The sequence below is a fragment of the Salmo salar genome, chromosome ssa08 (assembly GCF_905237065.1).
Source record: "Salmo salar chromosome ssa08, Ssal_v3.1, whole genome shotgun sequence".
Lineage (NCBI taxonomy): Eukaryota > Metazoa > Chordata > Actinopteri > Salmoniformes > Salmonidae > Salmo > Salmo salar.
Window position 1 is genome coordinate 23,621,042 of NC_059449.1, and position 20,051 is coordinate 23,641,092.

Genomic DNA, 20,051 nt, shown 5'->3' on the forward strand with positions numbered 1-20,051 from the left:
ATTAACCTGTAGTAGACCCAGCTCTTTATTAACCTGTAGTACCCAGCTCTTTATTAACCTGTAGTACCCAGCTCTTTATTAACCTGTAGTAGACCCAGCTCTTTATAAACCTGTAGTAGACCCAGCTCTTTATTAACCTGTAGTACCCAGCTCTTTATTAACCTGTAGTACCCAGCTCTTTATTAACCTGTAGTAGACCCAGCTCTTTATTAACCTGTAGTACCCAGCTCTTTGTTAACCTGTAGTACCCAGCTCTTTATAAACCTGTAGTACCCAGCTCTTTATTAACCTGTAGTACCCAGCTCTTTATTAACCTGTAGTACCCAGCTCTTTATTAACCTGTAGTACCCAGCTCTTTATTAACCTGTAGTACCCAGCTCTTTATTAACCTGTAGTACCCAGCTCTTTATTAACCTGTAGTACCCAGCTCTTTATTAACCTGTAGTAGACCCAGCTCTTTATTAACCTGTAGTACCCAGCTCTTTATTAACCTGTAGTAGACCCAGCTCTTTATTAACCTGTAGTACCCAGCTCTTTATTAACCTGTAGTAGACCCAGCTCTTTATTAACCTGTAGTAGACCCAGCTCTTTATTAACCTGTAGTTCCCAGCTCTTTATTAACCTGTAGTAGACCCAGCTCTTTATTAACCTGTAGTACCCAGCTCTTTATTAACCTGTAGTACCCAGCTCTTTATTAACCTGTAGTACCCAGCTCTTTATTAACCTGTAGTACCCAGCTCTTTATTAACCTGTAGTACCCAGCTCTTTATTAACCTGTAGTAGACCCAGCTCTTTATTAACCTGTAGTACCCAGCTCTTTATAAACATGTAGTAGACCCAGCTCTTTATTAACCTGTAGTACCCAGCTCTTTATTAACCTGTAGTACCCAGCTCTTTATTAACCTGTAGTACCCAGCTCTTTATTAACCTGTAGTACCCAGCTCTTTATTAACCTGTAGTAGACCCAGCTCTTTATTAACCTGTAGTACCCAGCTCTTTATTAACCTGTAGTACCCAGCTCTTTATTAACCTGTAGTACCCAGCTCTTTATTAACCTGTAGTACCCAGCTCTTTATTAACCTGTAGTACCCAGCTCTTTATTAACCTGTAGTAGACACAGCTCTTTATTAACCTGTAGTACCCAGCTCTTTATTAACCTGTAGTACCCAGCTCTTTATAAACCTGTAGTACCCAGCTCTTTATTAACCTGTAGTAGACCCAGCTCTTTATTAACCTGTAGTAGACCCAGCTCTTTATTAACCTGTAGTACCCAGCTCTTTATAAACCTGTAGTACCCAGCTCTTTATTAACCTGTAGTAGACCCAGCTCTTTATTAACCTGTAGTACCCAGCTCTTTATTAACCTGTAGTACCCAGCTCTTTATTAACCTGTAGTACCCAGCTCTTTATTAACCTGTAGTACCCAGCTCTTTATAAACCTGTAGTACCCAGCTCTTTATTAACCTGTAGTACCCAGATCTTTATTAACCTGTAGTACCCAGCTCTTTATTAACCTGTAGTACCCAGCTCTTTATTAACCTGTAGTAGACCCAGCTCTTTATTAACCTGTAGTAGACCCAGCTCTTTATTAACCTGTAGTACCCAGCTCTTTATTAACCTGTAGTACCCAGCTCTTTATTAACCTGTAGTACCCAGCTCTTTATTAACCTGTAGTACCCAGCTCTTTATTAACCTGTAGTAGACCCAGCTCTTTATTAACCTGTAGTACCCAGCTCTTTATTAACCTGTAGTACCCAGCTCTTTATTAACCTGTAGTACCCAGCTCTTTATTAACCTGTAGTACCCAGCTCTTTATTAACCTGTAGTAGACCCAGCTCTTTATTAACCTGTAGTACCCAGCTCTTTATTAACCTGTAGTACCCAGCTCTTTATTAACCTGTAGTACCCAGCTCTTTATTAACCTGTAGTAGACCCAGCTCTTTATTAACCTGTAGTACCCAGCTCTTTATTAACCTGTAGTACCCAGCTCTTTATTAACCTGTAGTACCCAGCTCTTTATTAACCTGTAGTAGACCCAGCTCTTTATTAACCTGTAGTACCCAGCTCTTTATTAACCTGTAGTACCCAGCTCTTTATAAACCTGTAGTACCCAGCTCTTTATTAACCTGTAGTACCCAGCTCTTTATAAACCTGTAGTACCCAGCTCTTTATTAACCTGTAGTAGACCCAGCTCTTTATTAACCTGTAGTACCCAGCTCTTTATTAACCTGTAGTACCCAGCTCTTTATTAACCTGTAGTAGACCCAGCTCTTTATTAACCTGTAGTACCCAGCTCTTTATTAACCTGTAGTACCCAGCTCTTTATTAACCTGTAGTACCCAGCTCTTTATTAACCTGTAGTACCCAGCTCTTTATTAACCTGTAGTACCCAGCTCTTTATTAACCTGTAGTACCCAGCTCTTTATTAACCTGTAGTACCCAGCTCTTTATTAACCTGTAGTACCCAGCTCTTTATTAACATGTAGTACCCAGCTCTTTATTAACCTGTAGTACCCAGCTCTTTATAAACCTGTAGTACCCAGCTCTTTATTAACCTGTAGTACCCAGCTCTTTATTAACCTGTAGTACCCAGCTCTTTATTAACCTGTAGTACCCAGCTCTTTATTAACCTGTAGTACCCAGCTCTTTATTAACCTGTAGTACCCAGCTCTTTATTAACCTGTAGTACCCAGCTCTTTATTAACCTGTAGTACCCAGCTCTTTATAAACCTGTAGTACCCAGCTCTTTATTAACCTGTAGTACCCAGCTCTTTATTAACCTGTAGTACCCAGCTCTTTATTAACCTGTAGTACCCAGCTGTTTATTAACCTGTAGTACCCAGCTCTTTATTAACCTGTAGTACCCAGCTCTTTATTAACCTGTAGTACCCAGCTCTTTATTAACCTGTAGTACCCAGCTCTTTATTAACCTGTAGTACCCAGCTCTTTATTAACCTGTAGTACCCAGCTCTTTATTAACCTGTAGTACCCAGCTCTTTATTAACCTGTAGTACCCAGCTCTTTATTAACCTGTAGTAGACCCAGCTCTTTATTAACCTGTAGTACCCAGCTCTTTATTAACCTGTAGTACCCAGCTCTTTATTAACCTGTAGTACCCAGCTCTTTATTAACCTGTAGTACCCAGCTCTTTATTAACCTGTAGTACCCAGCTCTTTATTAACCTGTAGTAGACCCAGCTCTTTATAAACCTGTAGTACCCAGCTCTTTATTAACCTGTAGTACCCAGCTCTTTATTGACCTGTAGTACCCAGCTCTTTATTAACCTGTAGTACCCAGCTCTTTATAAACCTGTAGTACCCAGATCTTTATTAACCTGTAGTACCCAGCTCTTTATTAACCTGTAGTACCCAGCTCTTTATTAACCTGTAGTAGACCCAGCTACAACTTGGAAACTAAATAAATATGACTCTGGAAGGCAACATAATGATGTTTGTTCCCAACATTAGGACCGTCTTCCTGAAGAAGTTAAATCCGCTTCGTGTTTTGTTTCATTGCCACGATGCTAACAGGTATCGTGATTCTGGTATCAAATTAATGGATTCTATTTCAGCCACACCCGTTGCTTACAGGTGTATAAAATCGACCACACAGCCATGCAATCTCCATAGACAAACATTAGCAGTAGAATGGCCTTACTGAAGAAGAGCTCAGTGACTTTCAACGTGGCACCGTCATAGGATACCACCTTACCAACAAGTCAGTTTGTCAAATTTCTGCCCTGCTAGAGCTGCCCCGGTTATTGTGAAGTGGAAACGTCCAGGAGCAACAACGGCTCTGCCGCGAAGTGGTAGGCCACACAAGCTCACAGAACGGGACCGGCGAGTGCTGAAGCGTGTAGCGCGTTTAAAATCGTCTGTCCTTGGTTGCAAACCTCACTACCGAGTTCCAAACTGCCTCTGGAAGCAACGTCAGCACAAGAACTGTTCGTCGGGAGCTTCATGAAATGGGTTTCCATGGCCGAGCAGCCGCACACAAGCCTAAGATCACCATGCGCAATGCCAAGCGTCAGCTGGAGTGGTGTAAAGTTCGCCCGCCATTGGACTCTGGAGCAGTGGAAATGCCTTCTCTGGAGTGATGAATCACGCTTCACCATCTGGCAGTCCGACGGACGAATCTGTTTTTTGGCGGATGCCAGGAGAACTCTACCTCCCTAATGCTCTTGTGGCTGAATGGAAGAAAGTCCCATCAGCATTGTTTCAACATCTAGTGGAAAGCCTTCCCAGAAGAGTGGAGGCTGTTATAGCAGCAATGTCCCAACATCTAGTGGAAATCCTTCCCAGAAGAGTGGAGGCTGTTATAGCAGCAAAGGGGGGGGACCAACTCCATTGTAATGCCCATGATTTTGGAATGAGATGTTTGACGACATGGTGTCCACATCCTGTTGGCCATGCAGTGTATTATCCAGTGCACTACTTCTGACCCAGAAAGGGGAATAGGGTGCCATTTGGGACGCAGCCTAACTCTTCACCACAGTACCTCAGGACAGGAAGCTCTCTCTAATACTGTTCACCTGACAGGAGACTCTCTCTAATACTGTTCACCTGACAGGAGACTCTCTCTAATACTGTTCACCTGACAGGAGACTCTCTCTAATACTGTTCACCTGACAGGAGACTCTCTCTAATACTGTTCACCTGACAGGAGACTCTCTCTAATACTGTTCACCTGACAGGAGACTCTCTCTAATACTGTTCACCTGACAGGAGACTCTCTCTAATACTGTTCACCTGACAGGAGACTCTCTCTAATACTGTTCACCTGACAGGAGACTCTCTCTAATACTGTTCACCTGACAGGAGACTCTCTCTAATACTGTTCACCTGACAGGAAACTCTCTCTAATACTGTTCACCTGACAGGAGACTCTCTCTAATACTGTTCACCTGACAGGAGACTCTCTCTAATACTGTTCACCTGACAGGAGACTCTCTCTAATACTGTTCACCTGACAGGAGACTCTCTCTAATACTGTTCACCTGACAGGAGACTCTCTCTAATACTGTTCACCTGACAGGAGACTCTCTCTAATACTGTTCACCTGACAGGAGACTCTCTCTAATACTGTTCACCTGACAGGAGACTCTCTCTAATACTGTTCACCTGACAGGAGACTCTCTCTAATACTGTTCACCTGACAGGAGACTCTCTCTAATACTGTTCACCTGACAGGAGACTCTCTCTAATACTGTTCACCTGACAGGAGACTCTCTCTAATACTGTTCACCTGACAGGAGACTCTCTCTAATACTGTTCACCTGACAGGAGACTCTCTCTAATACTGTTCACCTGACAGGAGACTCTCTCTAATACTGTTCACCTGACAGGAGACTCTCTCTAATACTGTTCACCTGACAGGAGACTCTCTCTAATACTGTTCACCTGACAGGAGACTCTCTCTAATACTGTTCACCTGACAGGAGACTCTCTCTAATACTGTTCACCTGACAGGAGACTCTCTCTAATACTGTTCACCTGACAGGAGACTCTCTCTAATACTGTTCACCTGACAGGAGACTCTCTCTAATACTGTTCACCTGACAGGAGACTCTCTCTAATACTGTTCACCTGACAGGAGACTCTCTCTAATACTGTTCACCTGACAGGAGACTCTCTCTAATACTGTTCACCTGACAGGAGACTCTCTCTAATACTGTTCACCTGACAGGAGACTCTCTCTAATACTGTTCACCTGACAGGAGACTCTCTCTAATACTGTTCACCTGACAGGAGACTCTCTCTAATACTGTTCACCTGACAGGAGACTCTCTCTAATACTGTTCACCTGACAGGAGACTCTCTCTAATACTGTTCACCTGACAGGAGACTCTCTCTAATACTGTTCACCTGACAGGAGACTCTCTCTAATACTGTTCACCTGACAGGAGACTCTCTCTAATACTGTTCACCTGACAGGAGACTCTCTCTAATACTGTTCACCTGACAGGAGACTCTCTCTAATACTGTTCACCTGACAGGAGACTCTCTCTAATACTGTTCACCTGACAGGAGACTCTCTCTAATACTGTTCACCTGACAGGAGACTCTCTCTAATACTGTTCACCTGACAGGAGACTCTCTGTTCACCTGACAGGAGACTCTCTCTAATACTGTTCACCTGACAGGAGACTCTCTCTAATACTGTTCACCTGACAGGAGACTCTCTCTAATACTGTTCACCTGACAGGAGACTCTCTCTAATACTGTTCACCTGACAGGAGACTCTCTCTAATACTGTTCACCTGACAGGAGACTCTCTCTAATACTGTTCACCTGACAGGAGACTCTCTCTAATACTGTTCACCTGACAGGAGACTCTCTCTAATACTGTTCACCTGACAGGAGACTCTCTCTAATACTGTTCACCTGACAGGAGACTCTCTCTAATACTGTTCACCTGACAGGAGACTCTCTCTAATACTGTTCACCTGACAGGAGACTCTCTCTAATACTGTTCACCTGACAGGAGACTCTCTCTAATACTGTTCACCTGACAGGAGACTCTCTCTAATACTGTTCACCTGACAGGAGACTCTCTCTAATACTGTTCACCTGACAGGAGACTCTCTCTAATACTGTTCACCTGACAGGAGACTCTCTCTAATACTGTTCACCTGACAGGAGACTCTCTCTAATACTGTTCACCTGACAGGAGACTCTCTCTAATACTGTTCACCTGACAGGAAACTCTCTCTAATACTGTTCACCTGACAGGAGACTCTCTCTAATACTGTTCACCTGACAGGAGACTCTCTCTAATACTGTTCACCTGACAGGAGACTCTCTCTAATACTGTTCACCTGACAGGAGACTCTCTCTAATACTGTTCACCTGACAGGAGACTCTCTCTAATACTGTTCACCTGACAGGAGACTCTCTCTAATACTGTTCACCTGACAGGAGACTCTCTCTAATACTGTTCACCTGACAGGAGACTCTCTCTAATACTGTTCACCTGACAGGAGACTCTCTCTAATACTGTTCACCTGACAGGAGACTCTCTCTAATACTGTTCACCTGACAGGAGACTCTCTCTAATACTGTTCACCTGACAGGAGACTATCTCTAATACTGTTCACCTGACAGGAGACTCTCTCTAATACTGTTCATCTGACAGGAGACTCTCTCTAATACTGTTCACCTGACAGGAGACTCTCTCTAATACTGTTCACCTGACAGGAGACTCTCTCTAATACTGTTCACCTGACAGGAGACTCTCTCTAATACTGTTCACCTGACAGGAGACTCTCTGTTCACCTGACAGGAGACTCTCTCTAATACTGTTCACCTGACAGGAGACTCTCTAATACTGTTCACCTGACAGGAGACTCTCTCTAATACTGTTCACCTGACAGGAGACTCTCTCTAATACTGTTCACCTGACAGGAGACTCTCTCTAATACTGTTCACCTGACAGGAGACTCTCTCTAATACTGTTCACCTGACAGGAGACTCTCTCTAATACTGTTCACCTGACAGGAGACTCTCTAATACTGTTCACCTGACAGGAGACTCTCTCTAATACTGTTCACCTGACAGGAGACTCTCTCTAATACTGTTCACCTGACAGGAGACTCTCTCTAATACTGTTCACCTGACAGGAGACTCTCTCTAATACTGTTCACCTGACAGGAGACTCTCTCTAATACTGTTCACCTGACAGGAGACTCTCTCTAATACTGTTCACCTGACAGGAGACTCTCTCTAATACTGTTCACCTGACAGGAGACTCTCTCTAATACTGTTCACCTGACAGGAGACTCTCTCTAATACTGTTCACCTGACAGGAGACTCTCTCTAATACTGTTCACCTGACAGGAGACTCCCTCTAATACTGTTCACCTGACAGGAGACTCTCTCTAATACTGTTCACCTGACAGGAGACTCTCTCTAATACTGTTCACCTGACAGGAGACTCTCTCTAATACTGTTCACCTGACAGGAGACTCTCTCTAATACTGTTCACCTGACAGGAGACTCTCTCTAATACTGTTCACCTGACAGGAGACTCTCTCTAATACTGTTCACCTGACAGGAGACTCTCTCTAATACTGTTCACCTGACAGGAGACTCTCTGTTCACCTGACAGGAGACTCTCTCTAATACTGTTCACCTGACAGGAGACTCTCTCTAATACTGTTCACCTGACAGGAGACTCTCTCTAATACTGTTCACCTGACAGGAGACTCTCTCTAATACTGTTCACCTGACAGGAAACTCTCTCTAATACTGTTCATCTGACAGGAGACTCTCTCTAATACTGTTCACCTGACAGGAGACTCTCTCTAATACTGTTCACCTGACAGGAGACTCTCTCTAATACTGTTCACCTGACAGGAGACTCTCTCTAATACTGTTCACCTGACAGGAGACTCTCTCTAATACTGTTCATCTGACAGGAGACTCTCTCTAATACTGTTCACCTGACAGGAGACTCTCTCTAATACTGTTCACCTGACAGGAGACTCTCTCTAATACTGTTCACCTGACAGGAGACTCTCTCTAATACTGTTCACCTGACAGGAGACTCTCTCTAATACTGTTCACCTGACAGGAGACTCTCTCTAATACTGTTCACCTGACAGGAGACTCTCTCTAATACTGTTCACCTGACAGGAGACTCTCTCTAATACTGTTCACCTGACAGGAGACTCTCTCTAATACTGTTCACCTGACAGGAGACTCTCTCTAATACTGTTCACCTGACAGGAGACTCTCTCTAATACTGTTCACCTGACAGGAGACTCTCTCTAATACTGTTCACCTGACAGGAGACTCTCTCTAATACTGTTCACCTGACAGGAGACTCTCTCTAATACTGTTCACCTGACAGGAGACTCTCTCTAATACTGTTCACCTGACAGGAGACTCTCTCTAATACTGTTCACCTGACAGGAGACTCTCTGTTCACCTGACAGGAGACTCTCTCTAATACTGTTCACCTGACAGGAGACTCTCTCTAATACTGTTCACCTGACAGGAGACTCTCTCTAATACTGTTCACCTGACAGGAGACTCTCTCTAATACTGTTCACCTGACAGGAGACTCTCTCTAATACTGTTCACCTGACAGGAGACTCTCTCTAATACTGTTCACCTGACAGGAGACTCTCTCTAATACTGTTCACCTGACAGGAGACTCTCTCTAATACTGTTCACCTGACAGGAGACTCTCTCTAATACTGTTCACCTGACAGGAGACTCTCTCTAATACTGTTCACCTGACAGGAGACTCTCTGTTCACCTGACAGGAGACTCTCTCTAATACTGTTCACCTGACAGGAGACTCTCTCTAATACTGTTCACCTGACAGGAGACTCTCTGTTCACCTGACAGGAGACTCTCTCTAATACTGTTCACCTGACAGGAGACTCTCTCTAATACTGTTCACCTGACAGGAGACTCTCTCTAATACTGTTCACCTGACAGGAGACTCTCTCTAATACTGTTCACCTGACAGGAGACTCTCTCTAATACTGTTCACCTGACAGGAGACTCTCTCTAATACTGTTCACCTGACAGGAGACTCTCTCTAATACTGTTCACCTGACAGGAGACTCTCTCTAATACTGTTCACCTGACAGGAGACTCTCTCTAATACTGTTCACCTGACAGGAGACTCTCTGTTCACCTGACAGGAGACTCTCTCTAATACTGTTCACCTGACAGGAAACTCTCTCTAATACTGTTCACCTGACAGGAGACTCTCTCTAATACTGTTCACCTGACAGGAGACTCTCTCTAATACTGTTCACCTGACAGGAGACTCTCTGTTCACCTGACAGGAGACTCTCTCTAATACTGTTCACCTGACAGGAGACTCTCTCTAATACTGTTCACCTGACAGGAGACTCTCTCTAATACTGTTCACCTGACAGGAGACTCTCTCTAATACTGTTCACCTGACAGGAGACTCTCTCTAATACTGTTCACCTGACAGGAGACTCTCTCTAATACTGTTCACCTGACAGGAGACTCTCTCTAATACTGTTCACCTGACAGGAGACTCTCTCTAATACTGTTCACCTGACAGGAGACTCTCTCTAATACTGTTCACCTGACAGGAGACTCTCTCTAATACTGTTCACCTGACAGGAGACTCTCTCTAATACTGTTCACCTGACAGGAGACTCTCTCTAATACTGTTCACCTGACAGGAGACTCTCTCTAATACTGTTCATCTGACAGGAGACTCTCTCTAATACTGTTCACCTGACAGGAGACTCTCTCTAATACTGTTCACCTGACAGGAGACTCTCTCTAATACTGTTCACCTGACAGGAGACTCTCTCTAATACTGTTCACCTGACAGGAGACTCTCTCTAATACTGTTCATCATCTCTTCTCTTCACTTCTTTGTCTACTCTATTATAATCCTCATATAGCAAAGCTCTCTCTCTCTCTCTCTCTCTCTCTCTCTCTCTCTCTAGCGCGCTCTCTCGGGGGGGTGGCGAATCACTGAGGCAGAACGGACAGAACGGGGGGAGAGAGACAGAGAGATGGAGGGAAGGAGGGAGGGCTCAGTGACTGTCAGCTCAGGGAGAAGAATCCCTGGGGAGGAGTAAAGGTTTTGAGGAAAACAAGAAAAGAGAGAGAGAGAGAGAGAGAGAGAGAGAGGAGAGGAGGAGAGAGAGAGAGAGAGAGAGAGAGAGAGAGAGAGAGAGAGAGAGAGAGAGAGAGAGAGGAGGAGAGGAGGAGAGGACAGGGAATGTTGTTTTTGATGTGAGGGTGGTGGCTGGATTGTGGGGGAAAAAGAAAGAGAGAGAGAGAAGAGGAAGAAAGGTCGAAGAGGAAGGAGAGAGAGATACGCTACTACTACTACTGTTCTTTTCCTGTCTGTTACTTCCTGTCTGTTCCTGTCTGTTACTTCCTGTCTGTTACTTCCTGTCTGTTCCTATCTGTTACTTCCTGTCTGTTCCTGTCTGTTCCTGTCTGTTACTTCCTGTCTGTTCCTGTCTGTTCCTGTCTGTTCCCATCTGTTCCCGTCTGTTCCCGTCTGTTCCTGTCTGTTCCTGTCTGTTACTTCCTGTCTGTTCCTGTCTGTTCCTGTCTGTTCCCATCTGTTCCTGTCTGTTCCTGTCTGTTACTTCCTGTCTGTTCCTGTCTGTTCCTGTCTGTTCCCATCTGTTCCCGTCTGTTCCTGTCTGTTCCTGTCTGTTCCTGTCTGTTCCCATCTGTTCCTGTCTGTTCCTGTCTGTTACTTCCTGTCTGTTCCTGTCTGTTCCCGTCTGTTCCCGTCTGTTCCCGTCTGTTCCTGTGTGTTCCCATCTGTTCCCATCTGTTCCCATCTGTTCCCATCTGTTCCTGTGTGTTCCTGTCTGTTCCTATCTGTTGTTAGCTGTTCCTATTGGTTCCTATCTGTTGTTAGCTGTTCTTATCTGTTCTTAGCTGGTTCATATCTGTTCCTATCTGTTCCTATCTGTTGTTAGCTGTTGTTAGCTAGTTCATATCTGTTCCTATCGGTTCCTATCTGTTATTAACGGTTAATAACTGTTCCTATCTGTTTCTGTTCCAGGAGGAGATTTTTTCGGGGAGTCCCTATTCCCACCCTCAGTATTCCACATATAACGAGTCCTGGAGATTTCCAAACCCCAGCCTGTTAGGTAAGGCAATAACCCCTACACCCATCATGGACATTATTCAATTAACCAATTAACCAATTAACCAATCCACCATTCTTTCTCAAAGACATCCTAATTCCCTATTTAGTGCACTACTACTTTTTTGAGCAGAGCCCTATGTGTGAATTTGATATCACTGGAGGTTGAAGTTCAGGCTGTGCTGACCACTAGGTTAAGGGGTTTATAGAGGTCAGGGGTTAGTCTGTAGTCTACACTGACTGTAGATTGACTGTAGTGTTGTTGTCCATAGAGATAATTAGATGACTTAACTTGGGGATAGAACCCTTTTTTGTTGTTGTGTGGACTTTGAAGGCTTCCACCATTTTAAAGTAGTCGACTGGGTGGTGATTCCTATGGGGTTTCCTATGGGAGCGATCAGGCTTATGATCAGAGCACTGTCTTCTTCTTCTTCTTCTAATAGGATGCTATGGTTTGTTAATGGTTTTAATCTATATTAATCGCCATCTAGTGGCTACAATAAATTAATGCCACACAATCTATAGTTCAGGACTTCAGCCCTGGAGGTGGCAGTAAATCATCAATATTAGACTGAGCCTCTTTTTCAAATATAAAAAGAAGAAGAGAAAATTGACTACTTCAAAATGGAGATGGCCTCAACGGCGCTTGACCCCGCCCCCCGTGCTATCGCAGAAAACCATTATTGAGGACTTGACACAAAGCCGAGTTCTCTAACTAACCTTACGGTTGTGTCTGTGTCAGAGATTACAGGTCAGGGGTCAGAGAGAGGTCAGGGTTCAGAGGTTATTAACCTGTAGTGATGTCCTCTCTCTCTCTCTCTCTCAGTGTTCCAACAGGACTATGGGTCTCTCCTGGGGACGGAGATCGGCTGTTCCTCTGGCCTCTTCACCGCCAGCCAGACGGGACAGATGCAAGGTGGGATTTAACAGTAGCTCTGTACTTCCAGACAGTCCAGTGGAATTACCTACAGTACAGACAGGCAGGCAGGCAGGCAGGCAGGCAGACAGACAGACAGACAGACAGACAGACAGACAGACAGACAGACAGACAGACAGACAGACAGACAGACAGACAGACAGACAGACAGACAGACAGACAGACAGACAGACAGACAGACAGACAGACAGACAGACAGACAGGGCTGACATAGTGATGAGGCTGACAGGTAGAGGAACAGGGGAGGTAGGTGTCAGTGTGTGATTGATGGATATGACAGGGACAGGTATCCGCGTGGGGAGTGTGTGGCACAGGGGATTAGAAGTAGCAGCGCTCTGTGTGTGTGTGTGTGTGTGTGTGTGTGTGTGTGTGTGTGTGTGTGTGTGTGTGTGTGTGTGTGTGTGTGTGTGACCATCTTCCCGTCAACTATAACAATGCTGCTCCTGCCCAGCCACTAACTGAGTGTGTGTGTGTGTGTGTGTGTGTGTGTGTGTGTGTGTGTGTGTGTGTGTGTGTGTGTAGGGTCGCCGTACTACTACAGCGCGGCATCGCGAGGGGCGGGACCGGCTGCCACGGCAACTGCCTCCGCCTACGACCGCCACTGACCCCGCCAATCAACGATGAAGAGGAGGATGAGGAAGAGGAGGAAGAAAGGAGAGATAGCACCAGCACTGTCCAATAGTAGCCTGCCAACTGACAGAGGAGGAAGTAGAGGAGGAGAAACAGGAAGGAGAGGAGGAGAAACAGGAAGGAGAGGAGGAGGAAGGAGAGGAGGGGGAAGGAGAGGAGGAGGAAGGAGAGGAGGAGAAACAGGAAGGAGAGGAGGAGGAGGAAGGAGAGGAGGAGAAACAGGAAGGAGAGGAGGAGGAAGGAGAGGAGGAAAAACAGGAAGGAGAAGAGGAGGAAGAGGAAGTGGACGAAGAGGACGAGGAGGAAGATCTGCTTTACATCAGTAAACTCCCGACTGCGCGCTTTTGATTGACACTCGAGCCGACCAATCCCTGCTGAGCTGAGACACTGACCTATTGCTATTGCACCTGTTACGATAACGTGGAATAAACAGGAAGGATGCACCCACAGAGACTGATCCCAGGTCAGATTGGAGAGTTTACCACCTAACGGGTAGGGTTAGGATCTGAGGAGGGCAAGCTGATCCCAGGTCAGATTGGAGAGTTTACCACCTAACGGGTAGGGATAGGATCTGAGGAGGGCAAGCTGATCCCAGGTTAGATTGGTTGTTATTATATACACCAGGACTATTCGACTGTAGTTCAGAGCTCTCCTGGTTGTCACCTGGTTGTCATCCTGCCCCTCTAACCAGGGACTGATTCAGACCTGGGACACCAGGTAACTAGACTGTCTGGCCAATCACTGACATTAATCAATCAATCAATCAATCAATGAACTACTAGCCAGGGAGACTAGCCGCCCAGCAGAGACAAAGACCTGGAGAGATGGAACTGAACAGCCTCCACATTACAGCCTGATAAGTACAACGTAGAGGGTGAATCCCAATAGGATCTCCTTTCTCCTGAAGTGTACACTCGTTCACTACTTCCCACTAATCTAAAACCATTGGATTGGTAGAGGCTTTTTTTAAATTAATTATTGTTATACCAGTCATTTCCTTTGAACTCAGTGAAGGGAAGTGAAGAAAGTGCCTACTTTGGGAGGAAGGACGGCAGACAGACAGACAGACAGGCAGACAGACAGGCAGACAGACAGACAGGCAGGCAGACAGGCAGACAGACAGGCAGACAGGCAGGCAGACAGGCAGGCAGGCAGGCACAGAATATGAGCCACCCGAGTTTCTGGTGAATAAGATGGATATATATAGAGTGAGAGAGAGAGACAGAGAGAGAGAGAGAGAGAGAGAGACAGAGAGAGAGACAGAGAGAGAGAGAGAGAGAGAGTAATATATTTAAATCCCTTTTCGCTGCACTCAAAAGTGACCGTATAATTATGGCTCTGTCTTTCCGTTTTTAGAGGTGATTTCCATTATTTTCACACATCCTGAATATGCTAACGAGTAACCAGGAAGTAGTAATGGTGGCCACACCCCCCTCTCTCTCTCTCTCTCTCTCTCTCTCTCTCTCCAAAATCCCCAAAGATAGTGGTGCCCCCCCCCCCAGTGGTGTGGCTGACTAACGACAAGAAGCACAAAGTGACCCAAATCACCTTCATATAGACGCCATTTTGACTTCTTCTTCTCCTTCTCCGTGCTTGTCTTCCATTAGACATTCGTTCTTCAGTGGGAGAATAAACTGAAACCTATGGTTTTTCTCCCCCCCCTCCCCCCCTCTATGTGTTCTGCGCTGTGACAATGCATGAGTTAGGCCTTTACTGATACTCTGACACACACCAGTATGCAGGGAACTGTCCCTAGTCACTGATCTAAGGTCAGTTATATACCCCCTCCAATGGTTAAGGATAGGACCTGGGAGAGGCTAAACTGATTCTAGATCTGTGGTTAAGAGCAGGTTCTAGCCTTTTTAGTGCCATTTCTCGCGTAACCGGCCCGTCTGTATGAGATTTGTATATTTAAAAAATCACTTAAAAGAAGGACTAAATAAGTCTAGATATCAATATCGATTTTGAAATATTCATGATATTTAAACATTTTAGATTTTAGTGACAAAAAAAATTTTCAAAAAAATTGAGAATAAAAAAGGTGTGATGTAGTTTTTAGCCTGAGAGTGACTTGTTGTTGTTTTGGATACTCTCTCTGTGTGTGTGTGTGTGTGTGTGTGTGTGTGTGTGTGTGTGTGTGTGTGTGTGTGTGTGTGTGTGTGTGTGTGTGTGTGTGTGTGTGTGTGTGTGTGTGTGTGCAGTTGTAGCTGTCTGGTTGGAAGGAACCAAAACTGAACATAAAGAGATATATATATATATATATCTATATATATCTATATAGCTACAGAAAACTACTGAACAAACTGTTGTTTCAATCTCTGTTGTAAAATAAATAGCGATAGAAAATAATCCTTCAGTTACACATTTGTAGACCTTAATAAAGTTGTTTTGTATGCAACTCTAAAGAAAACCCCTTACTGTGGTTCGCCTCGTGTGCTCGATATGGGTAAACCCTGTGGACTTAGTATTACTAGAACGGACATTCTAGAACCACCAGACATTCTAGAACACATGGACATTCTAGAACCACTAGACATTCTAGAACCACTAGACATTCTACAACCACTAGACATTCTACACCCACTAGACATTCTACAACCACCGGACATTCTACAACCACTAGACATTCTACACCCACTAGACATTCTAGAACCACTAGACATTCTAGAACCACTAGACATTCTAGAACCACTAGACATTCTAGAACCACTAGACATTCTACACCCACTAGACATTCTACAACCACTAGACATTCTACAACCACCGGACATTCTACACCCACTAGACATTCTACAACCACTAGACATTCTACAACCACTAGACATTCTAGAACCACAAGACATTCTACATCCACTAGACATTCTACACCCACTAGACATTCTACAACCACTAGACATTCTACAACCACTAGACATTCTAGAACCACTAGACATTCTACACCCACTAGACATTCTACACCCACTAGACATTCTACAACCACTAGACATTCTAGAACCACTAGACATTCTAGAACCACCGGACATTCTAACCCACTAGACATTCTACAACCACTAGACATTCTACAACCACTGGACAATCTACAACCACAAGACATTCTAGAACCACTAGACATTCTAGAACCACCAGACATTCTACACCCACTAGACATTCTACAACCACCAGACATTCTACACCCACTAGACATTCTACAACCACCGGACATTCTACAACCACCGGACATTCTACAACCACTAGACATTCTACAACCACTAGACATTCTACAACCACTGGACATTCTACACCCACTAGACATTCTACACCCACTAGACATTCTACACCCACTAGACATTCTACAACCACTAGACATTCTACAATCACTAGACATTCTACACCCACTAGACATTCTACATCCACTAGACATTCTACACCCACTAGACATTCTACAACCACTAGACATTCTACACCCACTAGACATTCTACAACCACTAGACATTCTACAATCACTAGACATTCTACACCCACTAGACATTCTACAACCACTAGACATTCTACAACCACTAGACATTCTACACCCACTAGACATTCTACAACCACTAGACATTCTACATCCACTAGACATTCTACAACCACTGGACATTCTAGAACCACCAGACACTCTACAACCACTAGACATTCTAGAACCACCAGACATTCTACAACCACTAGACATTCCAGAACCACTAGATGGGACATTCTAGAACCACTAGAAGGGACATTCTAGAACCACTAGATGGGACATTCTAGAACCACTAGAAGAGACATTCTAGAACCACTAGAAGGGACATTCTAGAACCACTAGAAGGGACATTCTAGAACCACTAGAAGGGACATTCTAGAACCACTAGATGGGACATTCTAGAACCACTCGAAGGGACATTCTAGAACCACTAGAACGGTAATGGGATGGCTACAGTCCAGTGTACAGATTTCACACTCTGCGTCTCAAATGGCACCGTTTCTCTGCAACAGCAGCCAGTGCACTACGTGGGGAACAGGATGCCATTCGGGACGCGGGCTTTGCCTTTGTCCGTTCTACTAAACTCTAACTCTGCAGTGGAACCAATCCTTAACATTCTCTCTCTCTCTCTCTCTCTTGATTCTGAGGCATTAGATCCTGAAACTCACCAGCTGACAAAATAAGGTGCCTTTAGGTTTATACCTGAACACTCCCCTACTGACCACACGTCACTGACCCTCCCCTACTGACCACACGCCACTAAAACAAGTGCCACTGATCTACACAGACACAAAATGGCTGCCCCTAGCTAGAGCCCGAATGGAGGTTCTTTCCTCGAGCCAAACCAACCTGGCTACTACACCCCCATTGGCCTCCAGGCTTGGGTCAATAGGTCAACATATCATCATGACATAATCCAATTGGACAATGAACAGGAAGTGAGTTAGGTCGGGACAACCAATCGGAATACAGACTTTTAGAGCAGAATTTGCATATTAGCAGAAACTTATAAAAACTCAGACAGGCTACTTAATCAAGCACAGAAAACCCAGACACAATCATGTAGCGGAAGGCTAGGCTACCACTCGATCATCATGAAATATGTCAGATATCTCCTTGATTTAAGTTAAGACAATAGTGACTTCTAACTGTGATTTAATTAAATCTCAGAACCTTTCTCTGGTAATCCAGTCTGTCTTTTACTTCCTTTCTTATTTCTCTGTATTTCTTTATTTTCATTCTCATGAGACTTTATCTTTTTTCTTTGCGGATACACACACACACGCACGCACGCACGCACGCACGCACGCACGCACACACACACCCCGCTAGTGTCAATTTGAAGAGATATCGACCGTTGGACAGACATTCCCCTAGAGGAAGTGAATCCAGTCATCATCTCTTCATCTCCACTCCATCTAAAGCCCTTCAACTCAACTACACAAGGACACCGAGGGCTGCGTCCTAAATGCACAAGGACACCGAGGCTGCTTCCTAAAATAGCACACTATTCCTTATTTAACGCACTGCTTTTTATTTTTTTAGCAAGTAGTGCACTACAAAGGGAATAGGGTGCCATAGGGCTCTGCTCTAAAGTAGTGCACCATATAGGGAATAGGGTGCCATAGGGCTCTGGTCTAAAGTAGTGCACCATATAGGGAATAGGGTGGTAGCCCTGGTCTAAAGTAGTACACTATATAGGGAATAGGGCTCTGGTCTAAAGTAGTGCACTAAATAGGGAATAGGATGCCAGCCCTGGTCTAAAGTAGTGCACTATATAGGGAATAGGGTGCCATAGGGCTCTGGTCTAAAGTAGTGCACTATGTAGGGAATAGGGCTCTGGTCTAAAGTAGTGCACTATATAGGGAATAGGGTGGGCCCTGGTCTATAGTCGTATTCCCTATATAGTGCACTACTTTAGACCGGAGCCCTATGGCACCCTATTCCCTATGTAGTGCACTACTTTAGACCAGGGCCCTATGAGTTCTTGTCACTATAAAGGGTACAGGGTGCCATTTGGAACGTGTCCATTGTGTTACAGAACGATACATCTTGCTATTTCTCTGACCTCATTGGCTCACGGACAGAGAGGGAGGGTTTCCATTGGTCGAGGGGTCTTTTTGATTGACAGGCGTGACATTGAGGGTCTGTCATTGTGGGTGGTACTGTACCGCACAGTGGGGCAGGGGCCACACACACGACACACGACACACACACACACACACACACACACACACACACACACTCTCTCTCTCTTTGTCCTCTGCAGAGCGGTGAAACCCCCTGTCCCCAGGGGAGACACAACCTGCTGTTCCAATACAACCTCTCCCTGCTCCCTCTTTCCTTCTCCTGTCTGTCTCTCTCTCTCTCTCCCTGTCTGTCTCTCTCTCTCTTTCTCTCTCCCTCTCCCTCTCCTCTCTCTCTGTCTCTCCCTTTTTCCCTCTCCTCTCTCAATCTCTGTCTCTCTCTCTCTCCTCTCCTCTCTCTCAATCTCTGTCTCTATCTTTCTCTCTCTCTCTCTCTCCTCTGTCTCTCTGTCTTTCTGTCTTTCTCTCTCTCTCTCTCTCTCTCTCCTCTCTCTCTCTGTCTTTCTGTCTTTCTCTCTCTTTCCTCTCTCTCTGTGTCTCTCTGTCTTTCTCTCTCTCTGTATTATCTCCATATCTTTCTTCCCCTCCTTCCCCTAATCTCATCATATCTCCCCCTCGTCTGTCCTGTCCTCTCTATTTATTATTTTTCATTTTCTCCTCCTCCTCCTCCTCCTCCTTCTTCTTCTTCTCCTCCTCCTCCTTCTTCTCCTCATCCTCCTCCTCCTCCTTCTCCTTTTCCTCCTCCTTCTCCTCCTCCTCCTCCTCCTCCGTCCTTCTCCTCCTCCTCCTCCTTCTTCGCTCCTCCTTTTCCTCCTCCATCCTTCTCCTTCTCTTCCTCCTCCTTCTTCTTCTCCTCCTCCTCTTCCTCCTCCGTCCTTCTCCTCCTCCATCCTTCTCCTCCTCCTTCTCATCCTTCTCCTTTTTTACATTTACATTTTAGTCATTTAGCAGACGCTCTTATCCAGAGCAACTTACAGTAGTGAATGCATACATTTCATACATTTTTTTCCCCCGTACTGGTCCCCCGTGGGAATCGAACCCACAACCCTGGCGTTGCAAACACCATGCTCCTCCTCCTCCTTCTCCTCCTCTTCTCTTCCTCCTCCATCCTTCTCCTCCTTCTCCTTCTCCTCCGTCCTTCTCCTCCTCCTCCATCCTTCTCCTCCTTCTCCTTCTCCTCCGTCCTTCTCCTCCTCTTCCTTCTCCTCCTCCTCCATCCTTCTCCTCCTTCTCCTTCTCCTCCGTCCTTCTCCTCCTCTTCCTTCTCCTTCTCCTCCATCCTTCTCCTCCGTCCTCCTCCTCCTTCT

At 45.1% G+C, this 20,051-nt stretch overlaps 1 long non-coding RNA gene across 1 annotated transcript; it reads left to right on the forward strand.

Annotated features, from left to right (window-relative positions):
- Positions 1-11,539: 11,539 nt before the first annotated feature.
- Positions 11,540-15,852, forward strand: LOC123744231 (uncharacterized). The gene is made up of 3 exons (XR_006770821.1): positions 11,540-11,619; positions 12,442-12,531; positions 13,075-15,852. It is a non-coding gene; the product is annotated as an uncharacterized lncRNA (long non-coding RNA).
- The last annotated feature ends 4,199 nt before the right edge of the window (positions 15,853-20,051 follow it).